This window comes from Amblyomma maculatum, chromosome 4 (assembly GCF_055883805.1).
Source record: "Amblyomma maculatum isolate TAMU_Amacu chromosome 4, ASM5588380v1, whole genome shotgun sequence".
Lineage (NCBI taxonomy): Eukaryota > Metazoa > Arthropoda > Arachnida > Ixodida > Ixodidae > Amblyomma > Amblyomma maculatum.
Window position 1 is genome coordinate 132,932,941 of NC_139347.1, and position 12,244 is coordinate 132,945,184.

Below are 12,244 nucleotides of genomic sequence, written 5' to 3' on the forward strand. Positions count from 1 at the left end.
TAAGGAGTTCAGATACATAAATAACAGACTATCCTTTGCCCTTAATTAAGAGCCGTTTTATGACACGCATGTGGTCGCCTTCAAAAGTGTTTGGGATATGATAATTTCTGTCTGCATATTGGGATTTTGTGCATATTAAAACATGTGTAGGGAACCATTGCTTGCGGCGTCTTCCTTCTAATTCATTGTGTTCTAATTTTGTGGGGTTATTTCCTATGAATTGTGTGTTTATCAATGCCTATGCTGTAATGGACTCAACAGCGAGTCATACTTTGTAGGTAACAATTGAAGAAATAACGGCACCACTGTTAGTAACACTGACTGGTTGTGACAGAAGAAAAGTGCAGTACCTGAATTTTACCCCGTGCGCACCTGCAACTCGGCTTCATGACAGGAATAAAGAATGGGTGGACTGAATGGAGAAATAGCAGCCATAGTGCAGAGCTCCACATCTATTTCAATTCGAAAACATTTCTTGCCGCATGAGGGACATGGACAGACCGTGTCCCAAGAGTATCCGGAAGAGCATGCCCGTACCATCTTTCAATCACTGATAAAGAAAACGTGTCCACGCCCAGGCTCAAACTATCCTTCGTTTCCCCAGCCGTGAGCGCAAATCACTATTTTATGCCGACTTCCTAAGAAAGAGCGCCTAATCCTCGTTTCTTTAACGTGAGGACGTCGAAAGGCGTTCCGAGAAAGGACGACAGCGGCAGTGATAAAAGGAAGACAAAATGTACAAAAATTAACTGTGGTTTAGCTTGTGGTTAAATCTGGAGTTACGCGAGAGCAATCTGCATGACTACGCTTAGTTTCGGCTTGAAAGTAAAGGCATGACATTTGCACATAGTAGCTTATTCTATAGTTTCAGCTTATTTATGTCATAGGGGAGTCACTTCACGTATGAGCACCCCTTGCATCTCGTCGTTGACCATTCTCATTAGGGTGTAGAAGAGTTCGAGGGGTATGACATCATCTGTACGTCGAACTCAGGGGCACACCGCTATGACAACGTTCGAACGAACCTTCTGTCCTAGCAACTCGTGGTTGTCGTTCGCCTTTCTCTTTCTTTTCCTCCTTCCTCTACTTCGTTTTCTTCTTCTTTCTTCACTCTTCGAACAGCCACGGACAGGCACGGCGAAATGGCTAGACTGTGGCCAATGTAGCTCTCGCTACAAAAATTCAAAAAATCTGTCCCGCATATCGATAATGGCCGGAGGACGACGAAAGCGTTTCGAAGTCTGCGCTCGCAAAAATCAAAAAAGAGAAATTGATTCTCCATCTAGCGCCATCTATCCAGTGTGACACAAGACCCCCAGCACAGTAGTATTGTGCCGCTCTCCCTAGTGAGCCACATTAGCCTTAATTTGTCCGAAACATGGACACGCATATTATGCGAATTATTTAAAAGTGAAAACATAAATTTATTATCATAACAACAACGAAACACAAAACAAGTTCATAACGAAACTAGGCACGGAACTCGAAATGTCTTCGCATTTCCGCACCTAAGGATACTGAAGCGCACGTCTCTAAATTTCTGATCATGTGAGGGTTTTTTTTTCTCCTGGCGTAGCTCTACGACCTGTTCTTCACATTGCCTCCCTATAAACACAATCACCTCAGCACTGTTTACATATTTCATCCTCAAGCTCAGCAATCTACTGGCCACAGGGCTTAGCCACCGCGACTCTGAAGAATAAGCAGAAGCAAAAATTCGATGGTTGGAAGAGACGACGACGAGCTACGATTTGCACGTCCTCGTCTATAGACGATGAGCTTAATACAGTCTATCTTATTCGAATTCCCCTGGTCAGCATCCTCCATAAAAGTTTTATTACCTGCTGGGTATTATAGCACCTTTTAGATCATCAAAACATTTTTGTGCTTTGCACGTTACTCTCCAATTGTTCTGACGCACCTACACACAAAAGAAAATACTCAATACTCAGTAGCTTGGGAAGGGTTCAATAGCTGACAATAACTGGTCATATATTGCATGTGGAAATTTTCGGTGCATTAGGACCATTTGTAACCTCAGAGTCAAACAGTTAAAAAAGAATTACCGAACATTCAGGGCATTTTCAAAGCACTTCGGAATCATGCAATTCACCTTTCCGATATCTGTCAGAAAAAAAATGGATGCAACATTGGCGGAAAATCCCAAGAAAACCATAACTTGGGGGTGGCAGCAAATTTTCATAACAATCCACCTGGATGATTCGCGCTCTATAGATCAAATTAAGCGTGGTAATCCTAAGGGGAAAAAATACGCTGGATTAAGGAATACCTCCCCGTTATTTCTAAATGGATGATAATTAAAATATTTCCCCGTGTGATCCAGAGAACCAGTGAAAGACATTCCCTTACGAAAACTTGATGAATCCAATCACTAACAATCTCTTACGGCTGTGCTGTCATGTGCTATTCCGGTAAATCTGATTAGTTAAGAATGAGACATATTTTGATGACTACTGACATTTAATGCATTATTGTTCATCAGAAAAAGCAGCATAGACGTCGAAGTTGCGAGCGAAAAAACATAAGCATTGCTCTAGCAGGTATTGGTTGCCGGGTTACATCACTGGGCACAGATTGTTCGGCAGTTTCTGTACATCACAAGACCATACAGCTAGCTTAGAGTACGCTGTAAAATGGGTAGATCAAATAGAATTCAAGCCCTGCCGCGTTCTACATCTCACTGCCGCTATCATCAGAGCTGCTTAAACAGAGCAATGGACCTTATGAGGGGGATGTAGGAAGCGTCTTGCAGAATGCGATCACTCTGCGAGCTATATGCAACGGCAGAATGCTGCTCGCCCTTGCCGACAGTGCCATGAATATGCGACCGCTCACGAAGGTGACGAGGCCGCCACGACCGTAACTGCCTCTCTAACGACGCAGAGTTGCGAGCCATCGCTTCTACGCGACAAGAAAAACATGCGAGAACGACTGAGCGCGCTGCATTGTTTGCATAAGAAAAGCTCGTGATGCGGTGTGATGAGATATGTTGCGACCTGCTTCCAGATCGTGGCTAGTATCATCTACAACGAATGTGCTGTGTCAGTAACCATTACATGCTTACATCTACTGTCGATTACTGGAGAGGCAGTACTGGTGGATAGTTATTAGGTAGTTAGTACCCATTCTCCTAAAAGCACCAATGCAATGTAGAAAAGCCAATCTCAAAGGCAACTTAGGCTTCTTTTTGATAACTTCGGCTCGCTGTTAGAATAACGCCCACTTATGTTCTTCGATTATAATGCTTTAAACATGCATTTGTTCATGTTTTCTGTTGACACTTTCTTGTTTTGTTCCATCCCCTTAATTATATTTAGAAACAAGCGCCAAAACTAATACGGGTCGAGTTCCCCTGACGAGCTTGAATGCTTGGGTGTGTAAAGCGACAAGCCTGCAGTATTGTCAGCAAGTCCACAAACCACAATTTACATTGGGAACATGTTATACTAACGTTCCCAGCCACGTTATATATCTCTAATAGCAGCCTGAAAACTGCGCAAAGCATCACCATAGCCTGTCCAGAATATGGGTATACGCCAAACTGGATACGTGTCTCTCACAGCTTGAATTACTTTGGGACGTTAAACCCTATACAAACCAAACCAAATCAAACTCGATACATGAAGTTGCTGTGCAGCGTCTGAATTTTGCAGCGTGACAAGCGACTTTAACACGGGTTAAAGTGCAATAAAAATTAGACAATCTTTCTTAACTCTCCTTCTGCACATAACTCTTTAAAAAGAAGCCGTTCTCAAAGCACGGGAGTAAGAGAAAACCTCCTTGTTAGTTGATAATCTCGGCCATTTGCAGGCTGCTAAGAACGGACATTTATACTCACCTTCTTGCAGTATAATGCTTTGAAGATGCGTTTTTTTTTTAACTTTTTTTGTTTCTTCGCTTTTTTTGTTTCGTTCCACCCCCTTCCTCATATTTAGAATAGAGACCAAACACTACCGTGGCGCTTACCTGTCCTGCTCGATTGGTCGAACTTCTACAAGGGTCCAGCTTACAGTAACGGCGTATTCTGCGCAGAATACTCTACAAATTGGCAACAACTTTATTAACATGTTGACGCAGGCCACATATTCACAGCCGCAGCCTCAAAACGGCGGCATAGCTCCCCCTTAATATTCTGAGTAAAGTAAACAGGAGATGTTTCTTGAGCGCTGCCTCGCGGCTTTACAGTGCAGGCGGCGACCTTTGCCTATATAAAGGACGACAAAATTTCGATATTGCTTCGCCACTAACCGTCGTTTGTATTACGCTTCGAAAGGTCACCTTCTTAACTCGCGCAAGGAGTAAGAGGAAAAGTGCTGAATTGGCTGATCATTTTTGCCTTTTTTCTTAAGCTATGTTAGTTTTATTTTTTTTCTTCAGCCCCCCTCTGCTCCTTACTCATATTTTGCTGTGAGCGGAATACGTGTCGCATAGCTCTTCTAAAGCGCTCGAATGCTTGCTCTCCGTTAAGCGACAAGCCGACATCATATTCGGCTATAGCGCGCACACTTTTTAAAGTCAAGCATCTTGATTATTGGGTTCAGCCAGGCCAGATACTTTTTGTAGTGACGTCACAATTAAAGCAAAACGCACAATTAGCGCGCGAAGTATTCGGTACGCTATAAAAACAAGGTCGGCCTTTCCGCGCACCACCGAAGCATTACGCGGGAGGGTCGGTGGCCTGAGTCTCAGTAAACGGCCGTATGAGACAAAAAGTACACATTGCGTACAGTGACAAAGCGTACACATTGCTTTGTCATAGTCGCTTCCAGTGAAGTTTCGGCCGTATGAGACAAAGTGTACACATTGCGTACAATGAGAAAGCGTACACATTGTTTTGTCATTGTCGCTTCCAGTGAAGTTTCGCTAACACACGAAACGAGAAGCAGCCGACTAAGCAGCTTGTTATTTGTCAATTTAGCCAATTGCGGGCTGCTAGGAGTTGACGCTCACTTACGCATTTTGCTGACAGCGCTCAGAAGATGCTTTCTTTAAATTAGTTGGTTAATGCTTTTCTGCTTTCTTTTCTGGTTTGTCCCCCCTGCTCCCTCATATTTCGCAGTGGACGAAAAGCACCGGACATCGCAAATCATTCGCGCTATTGTATACGCTAGCGCTGCGACAAGCGGCATGGCAACAATGTCGTCGAGTACGAGTGTGCAAGAGGACAAGGTTTCTTTTCCGAACGTGATACAATCTATGGTAGGAAGGAACTAATATCTTAATTTTGACATTCTTTAACGTAGGCAAAAAAAAAAGAAAAAAAAAAACGACCCGCGCACTAAAGACGTAAGGCGGTGCTGAAAATGCCTGCCGCGTGCAAACACTTTAGTGTTCGCACTCGCTTCTGAAAATTAATAAGGAGACGGAACAAAACAAATCAAGCGAAGAAAGCCGTAACCGCAGAGTTTTAGAAAACCCTTGTTCAAAATGTCATAATGGGAGAGGGTGATTATAAGTGTTTTTTTACTTAACAGTCTGCAAATGAGCGAAGTTCTCAACTAACAAGGAGGTTTTAGCCTCTTACTCCTTGTTTCGCGTTTAGAGAACGGCTTCTTTCAGAAGCGTTGTGCAGAGAAGGAGAGTCTAAAAGACCTCTAATTTTTATGGTCCTTGAACCTATCGTTAAGTAGCTGCTCGTAGTAAAGTTTCAGACACTGCATGGAAATATCATATAGGGAGTTTGCCGTATACCCATATCCTTGGTAAACTGTGAGGGTGTTTTGCGACAGTTTTGATACTACACTTATAGATTTATAACGTGGCTGGGAACGTCAGTGCAGCGGTTCACAGTCTATACTGTGGTTTGCGCACCGCCTAACACAGCGCAAGCATTCAGGTGCGACAGGCGAGCCCCACACTTGTTTTCGCGCCCACTCCTAGATATTAGTAAGGTGGTAGGACAAAAAGAAATTAAAAAAAATTTTCTGCATAGTTTCACAAATGCATGTTCAGGGAACTATAGTAGAAGGAGCCAATGTAAGCGTCTTTCTTTAACAGCGAGGAAGACAGTAGGGAAGGAAACCCGCATTTTGAATTGCTCTTTAACCTAACTTTTAAGTCACCCTAGGGCTATGCTGAAGCCATATACATTGAGTTTTTTGCACCAATATTCTTGTTAGGTCATGTGGGCCCTTTGCGACAGTTCTTAGACTATTCCTGGAGATATATACGGGGTCTTGAAATAATAATAAAGCTGCCGCCAAGATTGTCCTTTGTGCAGGTGCCAAGTGTACTGGCAGGTGCAATGAAGTTTGCCATGCCTATCATAGCGCCTTAACGCGCAGCCTAGCGAGACGAGCAGGCTCTTTTTGGGTAATACACAATGTTTTTAAATGCTTTCTTCTTCGCTTATCGGCACAAACATTCGCACTCTGTTGAAACCACGTGCAGTGGTCGCTGAAATAACTGGCCTATGTGGAAAAAAGCTAGTCGAGCTGCATCGTCAACTACACGCTACTTCTGATGGTTCAGGAAGCGGCTGCGTATTTTAGCAACATAGCGCGTTAGGTAAGCATTTTGGAGGCTCTCAGTAGCGGAATGTATGTGCTGGCAGGGCGATGCATGCTGCTTATTATCATACTGTGGCTTCACAGCCTTTTTTGTGCCTCAAAGGAGAGCTGCGAGAGAGCTTTGCCACCCCCTGCAAAATATAAATTCGATTAGGGCGACGAACAAAGCAAAACGAAATTCCGGAGCAGAATAACACACAGTTCGAAAAATTCTAGCTGTGTGCGTTATGGGCGAAGAATGTTAACGCGTCTCTGGATCAGCCTGAAATTGGCCAAATGATGCAGCTATCATGGTGTTTTTGTGTCTTGCCCTTGTGGTCCTTTTATACTGGCTTCTTCTGAAACAATTACCGCATGCTGACAAAAGTAAACGGAGAACGCTATTTCCTTCTAAATGCCTTCACGCGTTGCATTATTGAAACTTGAACTCGTGATATGTGCAAAGTGGTAGCATTTGCCGGTGCCCTTTCACATGGACAAATATTGTTTGTTTTTATCTCCAGTGCAGAAAGCACGACTTTAGCTCGAACGGAAAACCGTGCTCTGTTTATTTATGTCGGCACCTGTACGTAGCTGCAAACAGGAAGGCACTTGTACCACCCTTTTGGATTGTTTGAGAATGACACGGCTCTAAAACAGGCTCTGCCACATATTCGGCTTACTTTCGCCACAGCACATAAAAGTTGCTCGTAGGGTTAGGTTTTCCGCGTTGCCCCGCTGTTGTTAGGAGAATAGGTATACCTACCCAATAATCACCCTTTTCGGCTAATAAACATAAAAAATGTGGCAGTTGAGTGCTGTGATAACAAGGCTCTGTTCAAACACGCACAGCTCAGAAACACCTGGAGTCATTCATGAAGTAATACTGCTTGTGTCCAGCACCCTGATTTAACGATTTTTTCTTCCTGAACTACCAATCTTCTCTTTGTCTCTCACTTCTAATTTTGTGTGCCTGTTGTATCACTGTGCTATTTTTTTCTTTTCAATTCTTTGTATATTTTTACGTTCCTGCTATTTATGGATTGATATGACGTTTTCAAAATGTAATTATTTGCAGGGTGGCATCCAACCTGCCCTCCCAATTTGTGTGTCTTGTCTTGACGCTACCTTCTTCGTCCAAACTGTGTGTCTGATGAACTGGCTTTTGAATATACGTTCAACAAACATTGACTCCATTGCGTACAGTGCAGTAAGAAAAGTAGAAGTGCATAGTTTTTACAGCACTTCCAGTATGGTTGGGTCTAGCCGCTCATTTTCACTAAATTTTAATACTTAGGTCATGTCTTTATTTCTAAGTGCGTCTTTATTTATTGTAGATATTGAGTGCGTTTTATAAATTTAGAAGCAATTGAAACGATGACACCTATGTTTCATCTGATAAAGTCGAACGCGATAGCGTTTTCGGACCTTGTTCGCATCGCCGTTCCAAATTCGTTCCTCATGCTCTTGCGCCTTGCAGCGACCTATAGTTCTCAAGACGCAGCATTCCTTTATTTGTCCAAAGTACAGCATGATAGCGCCTCACACTGGTGGATGTCGTCGTATCCATCTAACTTGCGTTAAAGAAGCGCGTCTGCCTCGTTTTCCTACATACTATACACAATGATCCTATATGGGCCAGTCCCTTGTATCAGGCGGGCAGACATCAGTTTTCCCGGAAAGCAAGAAAAAAGCTCCATTGACACCCTCATACACAGAAATCCATACAGATAGGCAGAAATCTCCACGTAGAAGAGTTCAGCGCACAGCACATTGAGGAGAAAGACAAAGCCTGCGTTCTAATCGGTCGCGTTTTTTATGTTCTCCACCGAAGTAGATCGGCCCTCGGCCGAGGCACTGTTACGGCGTCTACCGCCAGAAATACCGTACCGTCCATCTCCGACTGCCTGCGATAAGCTGGTTTCCAACTCCATTCTATTTTTTTTTTTTTTTGCATGCTGATCTTGCCGGCGACCCTACCGTGCCCAGGATTTTCGAGATGCCTTACATGGTGTCATAGACCTCAGTGATATCAGTTCAATTGAAAATTTTCAGTTATTTCATTTCAGGATGGTAACAAGCAGGACAGCGCTGGCCAAAGCTAAGCTCGTGAGCTCCGGAAAGTTACCGGAGAAAGGTGATCGGTGTCTTGTTATTGACCCTTAACCAAAGATTGTGAAACTCAAGTTTCTTTGGCTGCCCGAACATATGGAAGACCTTTACATCCGTGACTCCTTCCGTGCTCGTGGTAAAGTTACCTCCATCACACAGGAGCATTGAAGATGTATCAGAAATGGAGGGGATACGGACTTCGAATCGTGACATTGCCCTGACTTGCTGATGGCGTCACTATAAACGACGTGCCCCATCTTTTGACAGTTAGTGGTCTGCAGTGTATGGCTCTGATGCCAGGTAGGCCTCCCTTGTGTCTTCACTGCCACAAGGTTGGTCATATACTACGACACTGCCGTACCCCTCCTTGTGATGAATGTCGGCGATTCGGCCATACTACAGAGGAGTGCGTAGTGCAGTACGCGGGTAAACTCCGCAGTAGTATGCATGTTGTGGATGACACTCTGCAAGGGAATTTAATAGATGCATCAGAGGTTTTGGATGCTGCTGGTGGCATGGCAGTAGTTAGGTCTACTGAATCAGCGACTAGCGGCCCAATGCCAAGTGAGAAAATTACAGCTTTGCAGCGTGAGCCTACCCAGCCTTCACACTCGGATCAGCGTTCAGTGGATGTGCGCCAGAGCCTGGCGGACCAGACGCCTGTAATTCGCTGCGTTCCTGGTAGCACTCTTGGTGCGCGTGCACGTGCTGTGCGCGAGCCAGAAGAAGGCAAGGGTGCTGTTGTGGCTGCCGGGCCGAGGGTCTGCGCTGCTGAAACTCTTAATGCCACTGCCGGATCCACCCTCGATAGCTGCCAGCTTGGTAGTGAAGGCAACTGCGGTTTGGATGTGGCATGTCTAAGTGTGGCTTCGAAGCGTGGCATGTCAGTGAGTTCAGCCTTCTCTGAAGGAGACGCTGTTCCTGCGAAACACAAGAAATTCCACCGGAAGTTGAAGGGCAAGAAATCTCCTCACAGCGCCGGATCGAGGAGAAAGGGTGCCATTTTCATGGATAGAGAGAGAGAATAAACGTTTTTTATACAAAGTAATTTCGCGGGTGGTTCACATGGAGGTACTTTCCAGATTGGCGTCAGACATCACGGATGCTTGAACTAATTGCACTTTGGTCACCATGGTGAGCGCGCAGCAGCTGATTGTTGCAACCCTCAACGCGTGTGGTCTCCGGTCTAGGCAGAAACAGGTACATCTGCATTGGCTGTTTCCGGGCAGTTGACTAGGCATCATCGCTGTTCAGGGGACTAAGATAGAAAGTGAAGTGGACGCAGAGATAGCCCTGCGAGCCTTTTTAACAGATTGCAACGTCTGTTTGTCTCACTCGATAGGCCTTTTGGCGGGTTGCTTTATAGTCTTTAATAAGAGTCCCTTTCTGACCTTATGCATAAGGGTTAACGCAGAATGGTGCATTATATGTTTTGACTGTCGGCTGAATGGCCAATCATAGAGGTTTATCAACGTGCATGTTGCAAATGATCGGGTGCAGCAAGCAGCTTTTTTCGGTGATATTGCGCATCTCCTAGAATGCGATCGGTTTTGGTATTAATCATCATCATCAGCCTGACTATACCCACTGCAGGGCGAAGGCCTCTCCCATATTTCTCCAATTAACCCGGTTCTGTGCTGGCCGCATCCACTTGACCCCTGTGAACTTCTTAACCTCATCCACCCACCTAACTTTCTGCCGCCCCTTGCTACGCTTTCCTTCCCTTGGAATCCAGTTTGTTACCCTAAGCGACCATCGGTTATCCTCTCTTCGCACTATATGTCCTGCCCATGCCCATTTCTTCTTAATTTTCACTAGAATGTCGGTAACTTGAGTTATTTCTCTGACCCACTCTGCACGCTTCCTATCTCTTAATGTTACCCCTACCATTTTTCGTTCCATAGCCCTCTGGGTTGTCCTCAACTTAAGTAGAACTATTTTGTTTAGCCTCCACGTTGGTATTGATGGGTGACTACATATGCATATGCGACCCACATGGCAGTACGGGACCTAGTCAGAATGTCGATAAGAGCCCTAGTATTGCATCATGTATTACTGAAAACACAGGTTTAATTGATACTGGACTGTCATCCACATTCACATATATTAGAAGAGCTTCACATCCATGTCTTCATCGCATTGAAGCCTCCGCAGAACTTCTTAAATAGCGCATTTCATGCGATATCCAGGCCTATTTCTTTCTCTGACCATAACATGGTCACTGTCCGGATTGGGGAACGTTCCCGCCCACAGTTTAAGCCGCATTGGGCCCTGTGAAAGCTTAATGCTTCGCTGTTAAACGAAGAAGACTTTGCACAGCGCGTGAGGACAGCTTTGGATTCATGTTTTGCCGTGAGTCTACCATAATTTGCAGCTTGGGAATTGTTTAAGCAACAAGTTAGGAGCAAAGCTATAGAGTTTGATTGTCAGGTCTTACATCAATTAGAAAAACAGCTGCCGCAGAGCCTTCGTAATTTGCACGAGCATGAATGTGAGTCCCCTGACTTATACACAGAGGAAATTGCTGTTGTAAAATGCCATCTTCAAAAGCTCGATGCAGAGCGCTCTCGGGCGGCCCGTGTGCGGTCCCGTAGCAATCGTGCTTTGGAGTCTGAGGAGCCAACTAGGCAGGCATCGCTTGATGAGCGTCGCCATGCGGCTGCCAAACGAGTCTGAATTCTATTGTAGTGGTGCCTTGCTCACTAATTCTGATTTGATAGTAACCGAGTTTGCAAATCACTACACCTGTCTTTTTTCTGCCACTATATAAGTCATGCTGATGACGCTCATGTAGAGCGCATTGTGTCTATGGTTAATCCTCATTCTGAGTATGAATATAAGGCGATAAGTTCTCCATTAACCTTAACTCAAGTAGAAGACTCAATTGACCGTCAGCCGCTTTCCAGAACTTCGGGAACTCGTCTATCAGGTGAATTTTACCAGATATCCACTCTCTCCCCTGTCCTACTCCAAATTTTTGAAACTAGTATTCATGTCTGGCTTTTGCCGCAGTCTTTTACCAAAAGTCATATTGTGTTAATAATGATGAAGAAAAACTTATGATAAAGAAAAACTCCAATTTGCGGACGGTTACAGGCCTATCGCTTGATTATAAGATTTGCGCTAAGATCCTCTCAAATCGACTATACATTGCAATGTCTACGTTGATTGGACCTCATAAAACATGTGGCTTGAGAATTCGGTCAATACAGTGAAATCTACATCTGGCGCGTACGGTTTTGCAATATTGCAGTTACGCTCACGAAGAGTTGGCACTGCTACAAATTGACCGGGCAAATGCGTTTGATCATGTGTCCCATTCATTTCGTTTTCCTTTCTTAGGTCGTGCCAATCTTTATTCAATTGTTTCTACTGGGATACGCCTTTGTTACAAAAAATGCTATGCACGATTGATTGTAAATGGCTGTCTGTCACAACCTGTCTCCATCGAGCCATCTCTTAAACAAGGATGTCCACTGTCCCCTCTCTTGTTCGCTCTATACTTCGATCCCCTTTGCACCAGTGCCATAAGCAGCATTGCGGTTAGTATTTTTCGTATTATGGGTCAGGAACTGAATGTTTTAGCTTATACAGATTACCTTGCATTTTTTTGCGCTGACAAA